The sequence below is a fragment of the Tachypleus tridentatus genome, chromosome 6 (genome assembly GCF_004210375.1).
Source record: "Tachypleus tridentatus isolate NWPU-2018 chromosome 6, ASM421037v1, whole genome shotgun sequence".
Lineage (NCBI taxonomy): Eukaryota > Metazoa > Arthropoda > Merostomata > Xiphosura > Limulidae > Tachypleus > Tachypleus tridentatus.
The window spans coordinates 14,248,854-14,271,258 of record NC_134830.1 but is presented as its reverse complement, the minus strand read 5'-3'; the positions used below and the strand labels follow the sequence as shown (position 1 = coordinate 14,271,258).

Genomic DNA, 22,405 nt, shown 5'->3' with positions numbered 1-22,405 from the left:
AATTACTTGTTCGTCCATTTGCAAAATAACTAAAGAGAAAATGAATCTAAAAAAAATTCTGAAAATGGAAACCTTTGTTTGTTTGTGTTTTCTTATCGCAAACCCATATCGAGCTATATGTTGAGCCCACCGAGGGGAATCGAACCGCTGATTTTAGTATTGTAACTCCGTAGACATACCGCTGTACTGGAAGAGAGTATAGAAATCTTTATTATGAATAGATATCTGAATTTTGCTATTATAACCATATTTACCATATTTAGAATACAGTGAAACAAGTTTAGCATCTGATACGTAATACTCTCCCACTTGAAATAGCAAGTGATTGACTTCAGCACTTTATATATATATATAAATAAATATCGCTAGTTGCACCTGATAGGATAGGCCGCACATGAGATAAACTATGACGTCCTTCTTCGATCTAGTCTTATCAGGAAGTCCCAATGAAACCAAAAGAATTAAATGATATTGTTAATTCGTCACTCTGTTAGTGTTACAAAGTTCTGCATGGGTATTTGGTGTTGTAGTTCACAGCTGCCTTAAAAACTCCGAAACTTCTTTGTGGTATTTTCTTAAACCAATAAATAACAAGAAAGAACACAGAAACTTGGTACAAATACATACTAGAAATGATAAATTATATTAGAACGTTGATTGTTACAGATAATGTTTAACGCAAAATTCTAAATACCTCTTGTTATTTAGAATCGAACGCAGCTATTGAGGATTCGAGGTTTGCACCCCGTTGCTACCAAATCATAAATAATGTCTTGTACTTTCGAGCCGTGAGTGCGTTATAGGATTAACGGTCAAATTCCATTATTGAGTGTGACAGGAGTAGCCCTTTAGTCTATCACCTCAGAATTAGGGATAATAAGTACAGATAGGCCTTTAGGAGATTTTCAAAAAAATCCATAAAGAAAATGATGTTATTGTGTCAAGATGGCATAACTTTCAATTACAATGTATATTAAATAGGTTAAAGCGTGGCTTAGAAAATTAAGGTTGAGATTTTTATATAATATTACAATGAAAACCATATATTCACATTACGGACACTAAAAGATATAAAAGTTTGCATTATTACTGGTTTTTCATAAGATATGTTTTAATTAAAACTAGATATTTAACTGTAGCAAAATAATACGAATGAAAGAGAAAAACACAAAATTTAAAATAAATAATTTATTTGAGTTTAACAGTTAGCATTTGTGTTACAAAAGACACAGGTGGGATTACTGAAGTAACTTTAAAAAGCCTGTTTACTTAAGATAAACCAAATATACAGTGGTAAGAGTAGATTTTAAATTTATCTGCGTGAGAGCACATACTCAGTTATATATTTTTATACTGAACAGATTAAATTCTGTAAAAAACCAAAAGTCCTGATAACAGTAATTACCTGCAGCCTGTTCCAGAAACTTAAAAAATGTCATTGTCAGGTTTTATTGGGGAGGATTCTTTACTGCAGGTGTCTGTGGCTTGTTGACGACAGATTTTCAACAATAAACGGACAGTACACAGTACGCGTGTTTTAAAATAATATATTCAAAACAAGTCAAAGATATGTACAGAAATTCGTTACACTATAATTTAAAGCAGTTGTATTCAGAGATTTAAATGATTGTCTCCTTTTCTGTCAAAGTCTACGCAGGCGAGTGCAATTACTTCAAAATGTTCTTTGATAATACAAATTATTCTCTTATATCTCTGAAAGTTCCTTCAGAAATGATCTGTCACGGCTAATTTAGAGGCAGTCTAGCTTCACTTTCATTTTCACTATCTTACTTGATTCATTAACTTGCTTGCCTATATATGTATATATACTACACCACTTACGCATATAGAACTTTCTACAAACCACTAGACGTTATGAAGTAACAACATTCACTTAAAGCAACGAAAAAATTCACAAAGCTCAAGTACCATGACGTCAATTTACAATAATTAAACTACACTACAAATGATTCACGAACTGGTGACAAACTATCACCACATAAAATAATAAATTTGATATTCATGCCATTCAAGTAGTCCAAATAGTAATGTTTACATCAAATCCAAGATTGAAATGAAACAGACAAAAGATGCATCGACCTATCTACACATTTTATTATTTTCTGAAGAATTGAAAACTCAGAGAAAGTAGAATCCCAATTGATCCAGATACAGTATTAATCCTGCTATTCGAATACATTTTGTTTGGTTTGCTTTGAATTTCGCGCAAAACTACATAAGGGCTATCTGCGCTAGCCATCCCTAAGTTAGGAGTGTAAGACTAGAGGGAAGGCAGCTAGTCATCACCATCCACCGCCAACTCTTGGGCTACTCTTTTACGAACGAATAGTGGGATTGACCGTAACATTATAATGCCCCCACGGCTGAAAGGATGAGCATGTTTGGTGTGACGGGGATTCGAACTCGCGACCCTCAGATTACGAGTCTAACGCCTTAACTCACCTGGCCATTCGAATGTGTAGCATGCAGATCCAATCTAATGGATTAAATAAATAAATAATTAAAGCATTTTATACAACAATCGAATAATGTCGATTTTACTGCGATTATTTAGGCTTTATTAATAAATAAAGTGATTATAGCGGGAGTAGTTTGTCATCTTAAATAATAGAGTATGACATTTAACATTATTCATCATGCATCTTGATGAAGGATAAGTCTACTTTCAGTAAACGTTAATTACTAATAAATTATTTATTGTTAAGTACAAAGGTGTAGGATTAGCTATCTGTACTGTATCACAACGCAGTCACTTACACGCTGGTACTTTGGTACTTAACCCACAGCTAAATAAATTAAAATGTGTTTTAGTGGTTAACGTGTCAGGCTGTACATCAAAGAATTTATTTTTAGCGTTTCGTTACAATCTTTAGCAAAATATAAGTAACGGTCTAAGCTTGCTATTCGATAATAGTAGCACAAGACATGCAATAAGTGCCATGAACTTACTGCTTTCCTTCTAGTCTTTCAGTTCAAAATTAGATTCGACAAGTGAATATCTGAAACAGATGAAGAAGCCACGCCGAAGTTGGCTTCCGTTACTTTGCGCTATTAATATTCACAATAAATTAAATCTGAGCTATGAATACACTTAACAGTAACTCATTTTCTTATCATTAATAGTGTGCCTTTAATATTTCGTTTATATGAACACAAGCACGTTTAATCTTTTAATTGAGTTAAACTTTAATGATTTTAAATTATTAAAGAAAGATGAAAAATTAATTATTCAATTACTTTATTCAGAATAAAAATGATACAATACGTTTATTTATTATTCCTTATTAATTCTAAATTTTACTTGTTAATAAGATTACTTTTAGAATTATTTATTGGTCCAATTTTACGAAGAGCTACTGGAGGACTATCTTCTAGCTATTTTTAGTTTTGAAGCGATGAACTAAAGAGAAGGTAAGTAGCCAACACTAACCACTGCTAACACTTGGATTACTCTTTTATAAATTAACACTTGGATTATTCACCACATTATAGCACCCCCACTAGTGAAAGGGAGACATGATCGGTTCTGAGGCTTTTATACCACAATACGAAGATTGCGAGTCAAGCAACCTAACCAGCAGGCTATTCAAGGACCTTTCAAAATTGGAATTCAGAACAGCATTTAAAATTGTGTGTGTTTAAGTGTGTTTTTCTTATAGCAAAGCCACATCGGGCTCTCTGCTCAGCCCACCAAGGGGAATCGAACCGCTGATTGTAGCGTTGTAAATCCGAAGACGTACCGCTGTACTAGCGAGGGGATTTAAAATTGTAAGCAGTTAAAAAGAATAATACACTTATTATATTATATTATATGAAATTTTATAAAGCAGTAATAATGTATGCATACAGATTTCTCGATTTTATGTATATTTTATAAATGTGACGTTTCTTGTACATCATAACGTAATTAACGGTATACGAACACTTGATGGCACTGTTATCAAATTTGTGCTTTGCCATGCATCTAAAGATCTCGTACACTCCCGTGTATGAGACTTGTAGTACGTACATTGTTGCTAAATTATTATTAATATAGTTGTAAAACGTATTTAATTTAATTTTTTTTCATTCATAACTGCACTTGAGTCGATAAAAAAACTACTGATCTCCTTTTCCTGTTAATATTTCTATTTTGTATAATACACGATTTCGCGCGCTAGCGTCGTATATTTGAATTGCTTAATAAGTTTTCTGGTTATTAATTAAACTATGCTGAGAAAACGGAAGATTAAGAAAAAGAGCTTAGATTAAAACTGCTCTTGTTGTTATGAAGCTGCAGAGCCTATAGCTTTCAGTTTGGCATAATACATAAAACGCACACAGGGATTTGTTGACTACGCTAAGTTTACAATATACGAAAAATTTTCTACAAGAAATAAGCGGTCATAATATGAGATTTCTATGATAGGCGATTGTACAAGAAATGTCTGTAAGTGATGCATCTCAAGGTAACTTTGATATAAATGTTTCAAATACACAGTTGAAAAAGAACAATTTTTCAGCAATAAAATAAGATTTTACGTGAGATAAACTTGTTTTATTTTCCCAGTGTGTTTGCAAGATAAACTTGTTTTATTTTCCCCGTGTGCTTGCAAGATAAACTTGTTTTATTTTCCCCGTGTGCTTGCAAGATAAACTTGTTTTATTTTTTCCGTGTGCTTGCAAGATAAACTTGTTTTATTTTCCCAGTGTGTTTGCAAGATAAAGTTGTTTTATTTTCCCAGTGTGTTTGCAAGATAAACTTGTTTTATTTTCCCAATGTGTTTGCAAGATAAACTTGTTTTATTTTCCCAGTGTGTTTGCAAGATAAACTTGTTTTATTTTCCCAGTGTGTTTGCAAGATAAACTTGTTTTATTTTTTCCGTGTGCTTGCAAGATAAACTTGTTTTATTTTCCCAGTGTGTTTGCAAGATAAACTTGTTTTATTTTCCCAGTGTGTTTGCAAGATAAACTTGTTTTATTTTCCCCGTGTGTTTGCAAGATAAAGTTGTTTTATTTTCCCCGTGTGCTTGCAAGATAAACTTGTTTTATTTTCCCCATGTGCTTGCAAGATAAACTTGTTTTATTTTCCCAGTGTGTTTGCAAGATAAACTTGTTTTATTTTTTCCGTGTGCTTGCAAGATAAACTTGTTTTATTTTCCCAGTGTGTTTGCAAGATAAACTTGTTTTATTTTCCCAGTGTGTTTGCAAGATAAACTTGTTTTATTTTCCCAGTGTGCTTGCAAGATAAACTTGTTTTATTTTCCCCGTGTGCTTGCAAGATAAACTTGTTTTAGTTTCCCAGTGTGTTTGCAAGATAAACTTGTTTTATTTTCCCCGTGTGCTTGCAAGATAAACTTGTTTTATTTTCCCCGTGTGCTTGCAAGATAAACTTGTTTTATTTTCCCAGTGTGTTTGCAAGATAAACTTGTTTTATTTTCCCAGTGTGTTTGCAAGATAAACTTGTTTTATTTTTTCCGTGTGCTTGCAAGATAAACTTGTTTTATTTTCCCAGTGTGTTTGCAAGATAAACTTGTTTTATTTTCCCAGTGTGTTTGCAAGATAAACTTGTTTTATTTTCCCCGTGTGTTTGCAAGATAAAGTTGTTTTATTTTCCCCGTGTGCTTGCAAGATAAACTTGTTTTATTTTCCCCATGTGCTTGCAAGATAAACTTGTTTTATTTTCCCAGTGTGTTTGCAAGATAAACTTGTTTTATTTTCCCAGTGTGTTTACAAGATAAACTTGTTTTATTTTTTCCGTGTGCTTGCAAGATAAACTTGTTTTATTTTCCCAGTGTGTTTGCAAGATAAACTTGTTTTATTTTCTCAGTGTGCTTGCAAGATAAACTTGTTTTATTTTCCCCGTGTGCTTGCAAGATAAACTTGTTTTAGTTTCCCAGTGTGTTTGCAAGATAAACTTGTTTTATTTTCCCCGTGTGCTTGCAAGATAAACTTGTTTTATTTTCCCCGTGTGCTTGCAAGATAAACTTGTTTTATTTTCCCAGTGTGTTTGCAAGATAAACTTGTTTTATTTTCCCAGTGTGTTTGCAAGATAAACTTGTTTCATTTTCCCAGTGTGTTTGCAAGATAAACTTGTTTTATTTTTTCCGTGTGCTTGCAAGATAAACTTGTTTTATTTTCCCAGTGTGTTTGCAAGATAAACTTGTTTTATTTTCCCAGTGTGTTTGCAAGATAAACTTGTTTTATTTTCTCCGTGTGCTTGCAAGATAAATTTGTTTTATTTTCCCCGTGTGCTTGCAAGATAAACTTGTTTTATTTTCCCCGTGTGCTTGCAAGATAAACTTGTTTTATTTTTTCCGTGTGCTTGCAAGATAAACTTGTTTTATTTTCCCAGTGTGCTTGCAAGATAAACTTGTTTTATTTTTTCCGTGTGCTTGCAAGATAAACTTGTTTTATTTTCCCAGTGTGTTTGCAATATAAACTTGTTTTATTTTCCCAGTGTGTTTGCAAGATAAACTTGTTTTATTTTTTCCGTGTGCTTGCAAGATAAACTTGTTTTATTTTCCCCGTGTGCTTGCAAGATAAACTTGTTTTATTTTTTCCGTGTGCTTGCAAGATAAACTTGTTTTATTTTCCCAGTGTGCTTGCAAGATAAACTTGTTTTATTTTTTCCGTGTGCTTGCAAGATAAACTTGTTTTATTTTCCCAGTGTGTTTGCAATATAAACTTGTTTTATTTTCCCAGTGTGTTTGCAAGATAAACTTGTTTTATTTTTTCCGTGTGCTTGCAAGATAAACTTGTTTTATTTTCCCAGTGTGTTTGCAAGATAAACTTGTTTTATTTTCCCAGTGTGTTTGCAAGATAAACTTGTTTTATTTTCCCCGTGTGCTTGCAAGATAAATTTGTTTTATTTTCCCCGTATGCTTGCAAGATAAACTTGTTTTATTTTCCCCGTGTGCTTGCAAGATAAACTTGTTTTATTTTCCCCGTGTGCTTGCAAGATAAACTTGTTTTATTTTTCCGTGTGCTTGCAAGATAAACTTGTTTTATTTTCCCCGTGTGCTTGCATATTCTTTTCACGCCTTACATTTCTCGTGCTAATATTTGCAGTAAAAATAAGACAATAACTGCCTGCTCATCAACACTAAACTCTATTGATTGTACAAGCAAAACATACAAAGAAACTAACACATACGTTATTCAGAGCACGACTACAGTTTGTTCTACTAGTTATAAATAATTATCCCAATAAAAGACTTGCAAACGCACTATAATAATAAGTGCTACGTTACGATTTTTTTCTTAAAGAAAAATACTTAGCTTAATTCTATAGCATACAAATGAAGATGACAATTATGATCTCAAAAGTATTTGTGTTTATTGCTTCTGATGCTGATATTCATGTTCATGACTTTTTATCAGTAGAAATCAAAACTACTTTAGGTTTAGTAACAGCAAAGAAATCAGTATGAAGAACTTGTTAATTTTGTATGGAATTTCCTCTTTGTTCAAGTGATAGCTCTAAAACTTCATTGCTACAATATACAGCGACAGTACGTTGTATGTTACTGTACATGTATCTTTAAAAAACGATGTTTGTTCTTCGCTTTTAAGTGCAAAGTTAAACAATGTATTATCTGCATTGTTCCCATTGCATATTTGCCGATATTTAGCGTTATAAGATCGCGAAATGGAATTTTTTTTATAGAGCGGAAGGCGATTTCGACCTCAATAAATTTAATACACACGTATTAAAATCACTAGAACAATATAAAATGCGAATTGTATAGCGTATAGTTACAATCCAACTATCTATGATGCATCGTTGTTTCCTCCTAATGAAGTCTTGAGACCTGTTGGAAGATATAGTGAAGAAATCTGTGATGTATAGATTCTGTTGAGCATTTTCCATATGGATTTTTTCACTGAGAAAGCAGATAATCTAGTCCTGGAAGAGCACAATTCGTTTTTGTTGTAGAATCACTTCGATTTACAGCTCTCAAAGCTTTGCATGTGACGTCAGAGCTACGAAGGCACAAAAGAAAAAAGGTGGGAAAACCGAATATTTATTTTGTTTCTTCTATATACACGAGGTGTTTTTGTTTCCAGATAGATTTAAGAGATTTATTTTTGTAGTCAACCACGAGCTTTGTTGCTTTATTTTGTCACATTGAAACGAGTAACATGAAAAGACAGCGATGAATCATATTTAATCATGGGTTGAAATATAATTGCAATTAATACTTCGGCAACACTATTTTATAAATCTTCACTCTTTAAATGAGTAAAATTCAGGTGTGTAACATACATTACCTTTTAAATAACTTGCTATGCATTATGGGATCTATATACAGCAAAATAAAGCTTCGTAAAAGCTATTTGAAAATTACATAGTCCAAAAGAAATTAATTTCAAGTGCAAAATCACAAGTGAAGAAAAAAAAATTAGCATAAATTTAAACTGGAATTCCAAAAACGTAATTTGTGTAACCGATTCTTGCAAATCGACTGTTATTTACTGAGTGATATTTACTGCTCTCACTGAAAGTATTAATATTCCTACAACACGAGCTATTGAAAAAGTCTCTCACAATAAAAGTTAGCAGTATGTAAATAGTATGTTTTTTTAGGGTAATGAGGGTTAAGAATGTATTGCTTGCATGATATAGTTCAGCGGTTTTGGGTTCATGATAAATGGACATCGGTGGTCCTTAGGATACTTTCAGATGACTGGGGAGAGGTTGCATTATTACGGAAAAAACTGTTTTGTGGTCTGTCAATATCGAGATATAAAAAAGACAAATAGATCCTCTTTTATAGCTATTTGTAAACTAAATGTAGTAAAATCTATAATAATGATGTAAAAAACACAAAAAGAGCTAAAGAAAATAATCCACCATTAGAAAAGGATTTTGACTCTAAGTCTAATGCATATTAAATATACTACATTGATCCAATACGATGTTTTTACAAGCATCAAATAAAAGGAATAAGTTTGAAACTTCTTACGATGTAAATTTATGTTATATGTTTCGTGCAACTACCGTATTAGTAGGTCAAATGGTATTAGTAGGTCAAATGTTAAACATATAGAGTTATTTTTAAGATCCATCTTTCTGGAAGGGCCAAGCGTGTTAAGGCGTGCGACTCGTAATCTGAGGGTCGCTGGTTCGCATCCCCGTCGCGCTAAACATGCTGGCCCTTTCAGCCGTGTTGGCGTTAGAATATAACGGTCAATCCCACTATTCGTTGGTAAAAGAGTAGCCCAAGAGTTGACGGTGGGTGGTGATAACAAGCTGCCTTCCCTCCAGTCTTACACTGCTAAATTAGGGATGGCTAGCACAGATAGCCCTCGAGTAGCTTTGTGCGAATTTCATAAACAAACAAACTTTCTGGAAGATTATTCATAAATTACCTGATGTCCTGATTGACAGATCTGCTATCAGTTAGTGTAATTATAATCCAGTATTAGCTATTTACGTGGTTAGCCAAACCTACCGATAAGTTTTGGAACACTTCATTTCTGTCTGAGGACTACAGAGATAAATGTCATGAATTACTCTAGATTTATTTTCTGTGATCTTTTACTGGATAGCTTCAAGCTCAAAGATGTAATTTACATTTAAGTTATTAATTAGAATACCTGTACAATTTGTGAAATAAGCAGGTGTGCCGTTCAAGTTTTGTTATTATGACGATATATTTTCCCGTAAAAAAAATTCAACTACTGAATTTTCATTCTTCAGCCTACATCAACTATGTTATCTATATTATTACTCACTTACTTGTTTTAAAGTGACAGAAAAACCAATAATTACTGAGAAAGATAAGCTGGAAATTTTCTGTAACAGAAAAGAAATTATATGGGATATAAGAAACACAATGTTGCTTGAAAAGAATTGCAGAATAAAACCACCATCACTTGTGAGGATGAACCAGCTGTTTAAAGCTTCAATAAACGCCCAGAAAAGTCTGGCATTTTAATTTATTATATAACCATATTAATATAATTTCAACGATGTAACTTCAACGTTTTCTTTTTACCATAAAATTATTATATTAAAAACATGATAATAATGCTTAACTGACCAATGGCTCAAATTGTAATATCAAGCCACTAATTTTAGTTTCAATAGCCAGTTCTCCTCCTCAAAATATTACTTATGTTTGTTAGGGAAAATCTTGCACATTTAGAGTTCATTTATACAATGCTTATAATATTAATGGCCTATATGAATGGACATCTTAAAAAGAAATCTAACATTATTTCAGGATGTTTTTTTTTCTATATTGAAAAAATATATGAGCTTTCTAGGTGATTGTACTTACATATTTACTCATATTAAACAATACATACATAGATTCATAATCAAGAAATGAGCATCGATCTTATCCTACTTCCCTCGTCTTATTTTTCCTCTCTTTATTACATTCTGTAGAGAACAGAGTCGAGACGAACACTGATATCAAACTTTTGTAAGGGTAAAACGTTTTTTTCATACAACTTTATTAAAGTATTTGTCAAATTTATCCTATGAATAGTTTTAGAGATTTTGTATAGAAGATCCGTTGTAACGTATGTTCCCAATGAATGCAAAAAGCACAAAATGATTGTTTTCCAACGGTCTCAAGATATTTGTTTGAAATCTAATAAAGGTTCTATCGAATAAAAAAAATCCCCGCTAGTACAGCGGTAAGTCTATGGATTTACAACTCTAAAATCAGGGGTTCGATTTTCCTCGGTGGACTCAGCAGATAGTCCGATGTGGTTTTGCTATAACAAAAACAACACACACTCGAAATAAAAAGGTTATTTTTTGACTGAGGGTCTAACAAGATTTATTTTCAATATTCCAAATGACACCACTTTTCCATCAATGCTTCTAATTAAATCCATTCTCCGAGATGTAAAGGTAATTATTTCTTTAGTTAAGGGGCCCGGCATGGCCAGGTGGTTAAGGCACTCGACTCGTAATCCGAGGGTCGCGGATTCGAAACCCCGTCGCACCAAACATGCTCACCATTTCAGCCTTGGAGGCGTTATAACGTGACGTTCAATCCACTATTCGTTGGTAAAAGAGTAGCCCAAGAGTTGATGGTGGGTGGTGATGACCAGCTGCCTTCCCTCTATTCTTACGGTGTAATGTTCTACAATGAATAAGGATAGCGAAATTCGGAAATAATTCTATCTGGCCCTTCGAAACGGTCGCGATATAAAATCTGAAATCTAACTAAGAAATTAAAAGAATTCAACATTATGGAAGATTAACATCAAATAAGCTTTGAAATAAAAACTCCTAAAATATATAAGTTGGATAAAACCTAACACAAAATCAATGACATTTTTAACACGATCTTGTCAGCAAAGAGGCTCGTCTTATGTGAATTTTCTTATTTAGGAACTGTTATCGTACAAAATATAATTTTGTTTCGTATGTTTATCTTATTTAAACAGACGGATGAAGTAAAATATTGTTTGAAGAGAAATTTATTCTCGTTTCTCTGAAAAAAGTTTCAATCAGTGTGACCCAAAGGGATAAAAAATATTTACAGAAACAACACAATTTACTTGCATAATATATGATAACATGAAATTTAAATGGAAAGAAAAGCATATCAGAGAAGAGAATTTCAACTACAATACGTTTCGACCGCTATTGTGTTTCTCGTGTCGCAGCCGGCTTTGTGAGCTTTGTATTGAGCATCATCAACAATCGGGATATGGTGGAATATTGTTATCGAAATGCTATTATGATTTCTTTCTTTTCTTTCAAGAATGTAATAGTAAAAAAAATATGAAATAATTTGTTATTTACGTGTTCTTTATGTTTGTTTTTGTAATTTTGTGCAAAGCTACTCGAGGGCTATCTGCGCTAGCTGTCTCTAATTTAGCAGTGTAAGACTAGAGGGAAGGCAGCTAGTCATCATCACCCACCGCCAACTCTTGAGCTACTCTTTTACAAACAAATTGTGGGATTGACCATCACGTTATAACGTCTGTGCGACTGAAAGAGAGAGCATCTTTGGTGCGACGGGATTCGAACCCGCGACCTTCCAATTATGAGTCGAGTGTCTTAACCACCTGGCCATGCTGGGCCTAAATATTAATGGGACCCACTTTATGGTAATAAAATTGCTCCAAACAAACCAAGAATCCTGAACTTATGATAACGCTTTTAAAGAGTGTTACGTATTACAATATATCGCGAACTAGCCGCTAATTTATGATGTAACGTATAATATTCTTGAATAGCCTGAAAATGAGTTACACTAAAAATGATAATTTAGATTTAGAAGTTCAATAAATGTCAATATGTATTCAATTAATGATGCTTGTCAACAAGATTGTTTTATACAGTTTTTAAAACAAATATATTTAAATACACAAACAATAACACAATTTATAATGGTTGTTACAAATAATGATTTAGGTGTAAAATTTTCATAAAATGCAAATAATATTGAGTCTTTCACCTGGTCTGGAACTTCCTTGATATCTTTTTGAGGGTTCACGATGAGAAAATTAATTATGAATTGATGTAGACACAATTCAGCTAACCCCTAGCTAGTCAACTCTGTGTTCTTCGCTAACCACTTGCTGAGTTATCCACCGCTGAAGTTATATAACATTTCATAAAGATACTAATATCAGATCTGAATCTGCTAATGTCAAATTGTTTGTAGTGATAGCAATCTATAAACGTTTTTGGTCAAATATCTGAAGTTCCGGATGAATAAGCGTTAAAACAATCACAATTATAGCTTTCGAGGTTTGTAGAGCACCAACTATAGTAAGCCCATAATAAAAAACCGGCTCTTTGTGTGTCGTGTTGGTTATACTTATGAGCGTGAGGGAGTTTTTCGAAATTTCAGCTTGCACAGAAAAATAGACGTATACTGTTGATTCTTATACTGAAGAATCTTCTACAAATTTAGTCAATAGGCGGGAATTATACAATATAAATTTTTCAATATAAGTTATGCACGTTTCTAAATATATATTTAACTGAGACAAATATCGATATTAAAATAGATATACGATAACAAATGTATCACAAGAGAAAAAATAATATTATTAATAGTTGTAAATGAGGAAGATGTGTGTGTGTGTGTTTTGTTATAGCAAAGCCACATCGGTCTATCTGCTGAGTCTACCGAGGGGAATCGAACCCCTGCTTTCCGCGTTGTAAGTCCGTAAATTTGGGTACATATAAGGAAGAACTATGTAATTAGTAAGTAATACATTTCAGTGCTTTTATTATCTCACACTGGTGTCATTTTACGTCTTTTGCGATATGATAAATCTTTTTAAAACTAACAAGAAAACGTGTGTTAATAATATTAACATACCTTTCGGGGCAAATTTGCTATTTAGTTTGTTGGATTCACGGGGATAAGCCCCCAAGTGGTTCAGCGATATGTCTACAAACTTATACCGCTAAAATCCGGGTTTCGATACTCGTGGTGGGCAGAGCACAGATAGCCCATTGTGTAGCTTTGTGCTTAACTCAAAACAACAACACGGGGATAACATGGGTTTAGCCAAGTAGTAAGGTTTTTTTATAGAACCATAAACCTAATTGTTCATGTTTCACTTTCTGTTGCCGTAAAAACGCGCTCTGCATTTGGGACGTAGGGGCGTTATATGAATGACAGTTAAACCCCACTGTTAAATTAGAGTAGACTAAGAGTTGGCAGTGCGTTGTTGACTAGTCTCTCTCTCTAATGTATCAGTTATGAAAGTTGCATGAATACGTACACGTAACCGAAGTGTAGCTTTGTACGAAAAGCTTAAACAAACTCATGGGGATGAAAGAACGACATGTTAGTACAAAGGAAACTTTGAAACGGGTTTTAAGATCGTAAACATGAAAAATCAATAAAGTTCGGAGTTCTCAGTTCCCTTAGATTTCTCCTTAGCATCACCTCAAACATGCTCACCCTTTGCGCGAAATTCAAAATAAACAAACCTCTAGAGGCGTACCAGAGAATCTCTGGTGGATTCACGATGATGACCTTTAGTCCAAAAACTGTAAATATTTAAGTTTAGACGGCTAAACAGACAAAAACCATCTTATAGTGATTTTTTTTATTCTTTTTAAGTAGAATATCTCACCAGACAAGCTATAATTTCGTACAGTTAGGAGTGTTAGAGAATTTTAGAAATCTGAACTTTGTTGTGTTTTTTTTTAAATTTTGCGCAAAGCTACATGAGGGCTATCTACGCTAGCCGTCCCTAATTTAGCAGTGTAAGACTAGAGGGAAGGCAGTTAGTCATCACCACACATCGCCAACTCTTGGGCTACTCTTTTACCAAAGAATAGTGGGATTGACCGCCACATTATAATGCCCCCAAGGCCGAAAGGGCGAGCATGTTTGGTGTGACGGGGATTCGAACCCGCGACTCTCATATTACTAGTCGAACGCCTTAACCCACCTGGCCATGCCGGGCCAAATCTCAACGTAAAGTTTATTGTTCTTGGGGATGTAGTTGTGTAAGCTCTCTTTTGTACGATATTAATCAAAAGTACTCTATACAAAATATTTATTGTTTATAAAATGTCATGCATTTAAACATTATTAATAATCTTACCAAAAAGATTTGCAGACGGACTTGGCTTGGCATAACGTTGAGCGTGCTAGGCTGTGGATCCAAAGGTTCGTGTTCCGTTGCTTCATAAATGTGCTCTTTATTTTGGTTGGTTATTTCGTTACGGAAGTGACGGTCAAATCATACTGTTTGAATAAAGTTGCTCAAGATTTGGTGGTAGGTGACGTTGACTAACTGTCTTTCCTCTGATATATCTTATCAGCAAATAGTGCAGATAGCCCTTACGTAACTTTGCGTGTATATGCGAATAAATAAGGTGCAAGGTTTAAGTTGCGATATGCTCTTGATTGATCGCCTTCCTCTGTTCAGCAATCCCAAATTAAGGATGGCTATGACACAATTATGGGTCTTACATGCCGCATAAGGTACCGTTCATTCTGAAAGTATCAAAGACTTAGGACTTTTGTCGTATAGTGTGTTGTACATTCAAAATTAAAAACCTAAATAGGAAACTGCGGTATATCTTTGCTGAGATTGTTTGATATATATTCAAATTATTGTGACTGTAGTATCAGATAAAGTTATTAAAACCAACTATATTAATAAGTGTATTAGTTTTATAGAATGCTGTCGCTACCGTTATCACAACATTGGTTAAAATGAAACAGATTTAGATATGTTTTCTACGAAGATTGTTTTGGGATTGTATATGTAAATCACATAAGTTGAGCTAAACGTTGAGAAACAAATTTGGTGTTTTTGATCATCTGTCACAATTCTATTACGGAAGATAATATGTAATAATATTTCTTGTAATTAATTTAAAACTGAATAAAAATATTTTTCCGCATCTTTAAACTTGTTTCTGTATTGAGCAAGGATTTTTCTTTGTTTTCCAAATGGCTTTCTGCACTAGTCGTCCCTAGTTTTCAAGTGATGAGTTGAAGCAGTTATTCAGCCACTACTTTGCCAGTTCTTAGATTACTCTAGTCATACCCAATAATGGATTTGACAATAACTCTTAAAACTTATCCAAGTTCCAAATACATTGAGAGTGAGTTTCATTTTTGTATGTTGTTGTTGGAGGTCGTAGGATACGAACCTCGGAACTTTATATCCACAATATTAGCTGCAATCGATCAAAGAAGTGATTTAAAATGATGATTGAACTGTTTAACAAAATCGTTTTGCTCTGACAAGACGCGAAACTTTATGGAAAACTATACTGCCGGTTATTGTTGTGGTTGATAATATTCATATAAATGTTCAAAGAATGCAGCGAGATTTGTTTTGTAATCGTGAAATGAACACTTTATTTTTATGGTCATAAAGTTAACTGGAGATGATTTTACTTTTCTATGCATATAAGTGAAAAACCATAAATAATCTTTGTAGATTGCCTAGGAACGAAATAAACCAGGCATTCTGATGTGAAACAAAACACCAAAGACGTTTTTGAGACAACATGGACTTTTTAAAAATGAATTTTGAATAATTATTCCGAAGCTCAAAGTAAAGAAGTTAAATATATATATAGATGATTCTAAAAAAAACAAGTCCAACAAAGAAAATGCTTTGTGATTTGCTCCTGACTGCAGGGAACACTAAGGACTATACAGAGAATAATCCGTTACACAGCATTTGCACTGAACATATTAAAATTCGCAAAAAAACCTGATGAAACGAGAATCTTTAGCTTGTACCAAACTCTTGAGGCAACAATCTCATTATAATCCTTCTCTTGAGAGGCCAAGAAGACGGAATGAACTCCGTTCCTGAATTACAAAAATAAAACAACCCTCACGGATCACCTGCAGTCTGTTTGATAGTAATGCTGCTACTAAGCTCATTTCTTACAAACAATGTTGGCCTGTGCACAGTTAACTCACCCTCAGTTAGTAGTTAGTAGATAGGAGATTTTAATAGAAACTGCTTGCGAATTTAATAAGGGAAATGTACAAGTCTAAATAAGCAGGATGACAGTCAGATACGCTAAAAGATAGATGAGTAAACTGATACATAAACAGGCAGAAAGACAGACGAATAAACACAAAGGACATCAGAAGTAGGCAGATATACCCACACATAAATCTCAACAAAGGAAAAGATAAAGGGACTGAGAGATAGCTGAAGAATTACGAATGTTTTAACTCTATTTGATGTTTAAATGAGAAAATATTTTGTTACACATTGTTTGCTCTGCACAACAGTATCTTATTAAACTTTATCTATTCCCGGGATGGCTAGTGTTTCAAGAATAGACGTAAAATGTGACGCAAGATATTTAGATTAAAAGCTAGTACAATATTATGAAAATAACAAACTAGTTATTTGAATAGTGTCAACTTAATTATACAAATTATGCCAAAGTAAAGCTGAAAAGTTGAAAATATTCGGTAGGAACGCTAGCACTGAAGTAAGATTGTATATTATGTTAGTCATGTAGATTTTTCTTCAAGCATTTGAAATACAGAGATAATTACCCAATTCTATTATTTTGTCTATAAAAATTCGAGGAAGAATTGTTATTTTTGCTGTGTTTTAGTAATGCCTGGATGCCAAGTGCAATTCTGAAACAAGAAGGAAGGCTAATAAATATATTATCCACAGCATCTTACTGTAAAAAAGTAGAAAACATCCTTAGCCTGAAATCAAAATTGAATAGTTCTGAGAAACAACAAACCAACAAATTAGGTATTGATGAAACGTATTCCCAAATCGAGGTTGTTTTGTTTTAAGTATGGTGTTTACTTGTTTTCTTTTTAAATTTCGCGCAAAGCTACACGAGGGCTATCTGCGCTAGCCGTCCCTAATTTAGCAGTATAAGACTAGAGGGAAGGCAACTAGTCTTGTACGATGTGACGGGAACTCGAACCCGCGACCATCGTATTATGAGTCGAGTGCCTTAACCAACTGGCCATGCCGGGCCAGACGGTTCAGAAGAATCAATTAGTAACATAAATGACAAATATTTTTTCGAATGCCACTTGAATATAGGTTTACTGTGGTGACAAAACACAATTAAGTACACCATACTTTCCCCGTCACACCAAACATGCTCGCCCTTTCAGCCGCGAGGGCGTTATAATGTTACGGTCAATCCCACTATTCGTTGGTAAAAGAGTAGGGTGAGAGTTGGTGGTGAGTGGTGATGACTAGCTCCCTTCCCTCTAGTCTTACACTGTTAAATTATGGACGGCTAGCGCAGATAGCCCTCGCGTACCTTTGCGCGAAATTCAAAACAAACAAACAAACTAAACAGTCCAGTAGACAAGCTTTTTAAGATAAAAAAAACATAATTATGAAACTCACTCTATCTTACTAAGTGTCACTGATTTGTACCGGTTTCTGAACATTTCACCCCTCATTATCAACAACCCTGAAAACTAGAATGTTAAATTAAAAGGAGATAAAGTGAACTATGTATGGAACATTTTGTTGTGTTTCACTCACAGTTAAAGTTCTTTTACAAATACATATATATAGGTTTTGATGAATACCTAATATTAATGCAACTAATTTATTATTCTAAATTACTGAGCAGACAAGTTGTTTGAGACATTAAAGACAAAAATAAACTTTAGTCTGTTATATGATTTGTAATTCTCTAGGTTTAACGACGAGAGGTGGAATTTCCAGAAACCGATATAACTCGATTCAAAGTGTCAATCTAATAATAGCGCAAACTATTTGCGCTTCATATCTATTAATAGTACCTTGATCAGTTTGCCACTTAAATATATAAATAAATGCTAAATATAAATATAGATTTTATTGTGGTGAGTAACAGACAAAAGAAAACAACAGCACCTAATTTAAAAGCAACCCAGAATTAACAATTTATTGTAATTCGGTGTGTTTCTGTGGTTAACGTGCCCAAACTATTCACCGGGGGGTTCCTTGCCCAAACTATTCACCAGGGGTTCCTTGCCCGAACTATTCACCGGGGGGTTCCTTGTTCACATTCTCTTTTCCACAAAAAAAGTTTTCCGCACAATGGGGCCGAAAGTATACTTTAATATTGATGGGTAAATCTGGCAGTCTGGTAAAACAATAGTTAGTGGTGGGTATTGTTGAGTAGCTACCTTTCCTAAAGTCTGCCAGCTCTAAATAATGGACGGCTGGGCGCAGATAATTTTGGTACGGCATGCTCGGAAATTTTACAGAACACAGTAGAAACTTAAAAAGAGTTACCTTTTAAATATATATATATATATATATTTAATTTGCAACTATGATATCAAATATTTCATAGAGGTAATTCTGAGGAATATGGGTTTTCTACTATCATGTTGAAACAAAATATGTGTAGAAAAACAGATGTTTGTGGATTGCCATAGTCTAAGAAGCTAAGTGATGTCTTTGAAATATACGTATTGAAGTAATTATTTAATACAAGATGATCTATTTTCAATCAATTAATGGTTTCAATTATGTCTAAACATTTGTCTGGAATGTTTTTTGTTAACCTGAGGATGACCTAGGAAGGTCGAAACGTTGTTCTCTGCTTATCAATAAAAGTTTTATGAATTTCACGCAAAGCTACTCAAAGGCTATTTGCGCTAGCCGTCCCTAATTTAGCAGTTTAAGATTAGAGGGAAGGCAGCTAGTCATCACCACTTACCGCCAACTCTTTTGCTTCTCTTTTACCAACGAATAATGGGATTGACTGTAACATTATAACGCCCCCACGGCTGAAAGGACGAGCATGTTTGGTGCGACGAGGATTCGAATCTGCGACCCTCGGATTACGAGTCAAGCGCTTTAACCCACCTGGCCATGCAAGGCCAAAAGTGTTAATACCCATACCAGCTGTTCAGAAATACATTTTTATTTCAAATGGGTTTCTCGTCATCAAGACCTGTCTAGAATGATTGATACCATAATATATCAACAACATAATACTTCAGCTGTAACAAAATAAATAATACACTCTGATTTTGCCTTTTTATTTTGTAAATTACTTACATTAAACTGACAGAGTAGACTTGCAATTAAAGTGGATATACTGACTAACGTGAGGAACAGTTGACGAATGGAGAACTGCTTTTATTAATTTCCACAAAAACATTGGTTAGCTCACGAAACCAGATTACGTCACACGAATTTTGATATTTTCATTATAAATATATGTATGTGTATATATATAAAGGCTATGTAACATGTAATGGAAATGTTAAGAACTTAAAATTGTGCAATATAGTTTTTAATTATGTAGTCAATATGCAACACATCTTTCGAGTATAAAGCTTGTTCGTTATAAGTTACTTACCCTCCCATGGCTGAACAGCAAATTTATAGACTTATGACACTAAAAATCGGGTTTCGATACCGCGGTGGACGGAGCTCAGTTAATTTATTGTGTATTTTTGTGTTTAACAAGAATTGCAACACAACTTACATTATATAATGATTGCCAAGTACTCCAAAGAGACCACAACGCAACAAAAATTACAAGTTGACATGTATGGCTATATTGTTTCATATAAGAGCTTAACCTTAATTTCGACTGTTATTGTACTCAGAAAGACAGAAAATAACACCTTCTTCAAAAGTTAACTTTTGATAATAAAATATATATCCTTATCAAAGATAGGATTAACGTTTTCAATTTGTTGCTAAGATAGTTCTGAATTAGGCCTTATTTAATACAGAAATAAAGAAACAGAAATTCCAAACAGAGAGTACTTTATAAAGAGCAATATCGAAACAAAATACCGTTAAAATATTTAATTAATACAGAGTACGTTATATTAACATGATTTTGAACAAGAAATTCTGCAGGTCACGTTACAACATAGTCACGGTGGACATGATGTATCAAGCCACATTTTAACACTGTTAAGCGTTCCTAGGTAATGTGATGCCACTGAAAAGTAACTGCTTTGGGGAAAAATATTTATACACTTAGATCATAGACACATGTTCAGAACGGAGATTTAAAATTTTTAATACATATACATTCCTTGTATTGAATGAAAAATGGAAACAAAGGTGTACGGATGCATCAACTTAGGGTACAACACCATCCCGAAATAGACCTGCAACAAGTCGTCTGCAGACGTCATAAGCAACATTTTGCTTCTTGTAACAGATAAAATCCACGAAACAGAGTTTAGTGGAAAAGTTGGAAAGTGTTGCAGACAGCAGTACACAACATATCAAGAAGGATCTCAGTCTGGTAAAAGGCATTGTGTAAGTTGTAAGCAAGTTGCTCTCACGATATATCAGTTCAATTGTAGCGTACCTTTAGCACCTGGAGAATGAACTGGACATTCATAATATTCCATACGAAGTTCTACTCGTACACGAGATGTAATTATGGCAACTGAGGAAAGAAATGGTTTGCGTAGTATATCGTAGTACATGAGAGCCTTACGAAAGAACCTTTTGTAATAGCAAATATGTTGCAAGGCTATTGTCAAGATGCATGGTCATTAGATAGAGTATGACCAGACGTGGTGACGTGGCTTGTACAAACCTAGTGAGGCTCCAAAATGATTTTAATATAATGTACTAAACATCTATATAAATTATAATAACAACAATAACATAACAATAACGTAAAATGTATATCGTATTTTCACATACAATTTGTTTTCACTGTTGTTTTTAAGTAACAATAATTTTGAAAAATACAGTGAGGTATGAAAATAACAAAGCGTACAACTTGCAAATATTTAGCATAGACATGATTTTAAATATTCTAAAATTTAATCAGTAAACCTATTTAGAATCCTAAATTATCTTCTCACTTTCTATTTACTACGATTAATTATACAAAAAATTAAAACTACAAAAGAGAGAGGAAATAAATTTTTGAAAAAAAATTTAGAACTTAAACTCAGTTTCATTCATTGTCTATAACTTTTCTTAGAGGTTAAGGAAACGAATGAGACACAGGCTTTACCTTTATTGTTTGGATTTCACTATCGGTTGTGTATCCACTAATTCAAAATCCTTCCCATGATGCTGGAAATGGATTAAGTTGATCCACCATGTCGTCATATGTAAAGATCATGCAAAAATATTCTAGTACATAAAATTTGATAATATTTGTGTCTGGAAAAAAAATCGCACTGAAATATTACCAAACCCCCTCACTACAGCTACGTTACGCGATACTTAATACCAGAAGGCTTGTTTACTCTACATCGCAACAACTCGTCTGAGATTTTTGTTCTCTTAGTCCCGCTACTTCAATCTCAGAACTTCTCCAGATGACGTCACCACCAAGAGAGTGCGCAATACAAACGTATCTATGAATCTTCCACTTGACGCCTCTTTTCGGGCTTGTGGACAGTTACGTTCGCCTACACCTTGTTCAACACCACGTTTCGGTTCAAGATGTAAAATAGAAAGCTACGTTTATATATTTCGTCACTTATTTATTTCAATATGCATCGAGGTTATTTCATAAAACAAATAAATTAAACTTAATCAGAAATCTTGTAATATAAAACATTTTGCTAATGTTACTTTAAATAGCTTATAAAAAGAAACTTTCAAAAAGCAACAAATAACCATTTTATTTACCAGTTAAACAGTATTTGCGCACGTATAATAACCGAAATGTATGGGTGTTTTACTTATATAATCCCATCATAAGTTTTCCGTATAATAACCGATATGTATGGGTGTTTTACTTATATAATCCCATCATAAGTTTTCCGTATAATAACCGAAATGTATGGGTGTTTTACTTATATAATCCCATCATAAGTTTTCCGTATAATAACCGAAATGTATGGGTGTTTTACTTATATAATCCCATCATAAGTTTTCCGTATAATAACCGAAATGTATGGGTGTTTTACTTATATAATCCCGTCATAAGTTTTCCGTATAATAACCGAAATGTATGGGTGTTTTACTTATATAATCCCATCATAAG

The 22,405-nt window shown here is 33.6% G+C and overlaps 1 protein-coding gene across 2 annotated transcripts in view; it reads right to left on the bottom strand.

Moving 5' to 3' along the window:
* The window catches only part of LOC143251962 (uncharacterized), a 71,851-nt gene extending 50,169 nt beyond the window's left edge, over positions 1-21,682 (bottom strand). For both annotated transcript variants that reach the window (XM_076503370.1, XM_076503371.1), the window contains exon 1: positions 21,422-21,682. The gene's annotated coding sequence lies outside the window, so the exon portion shown is untranslated. The remainder of the gene's footprint in view (positions 1-21,421) is intronic.
* Positions 21,683-22,405: the final 723 nt, after the last annotated feature.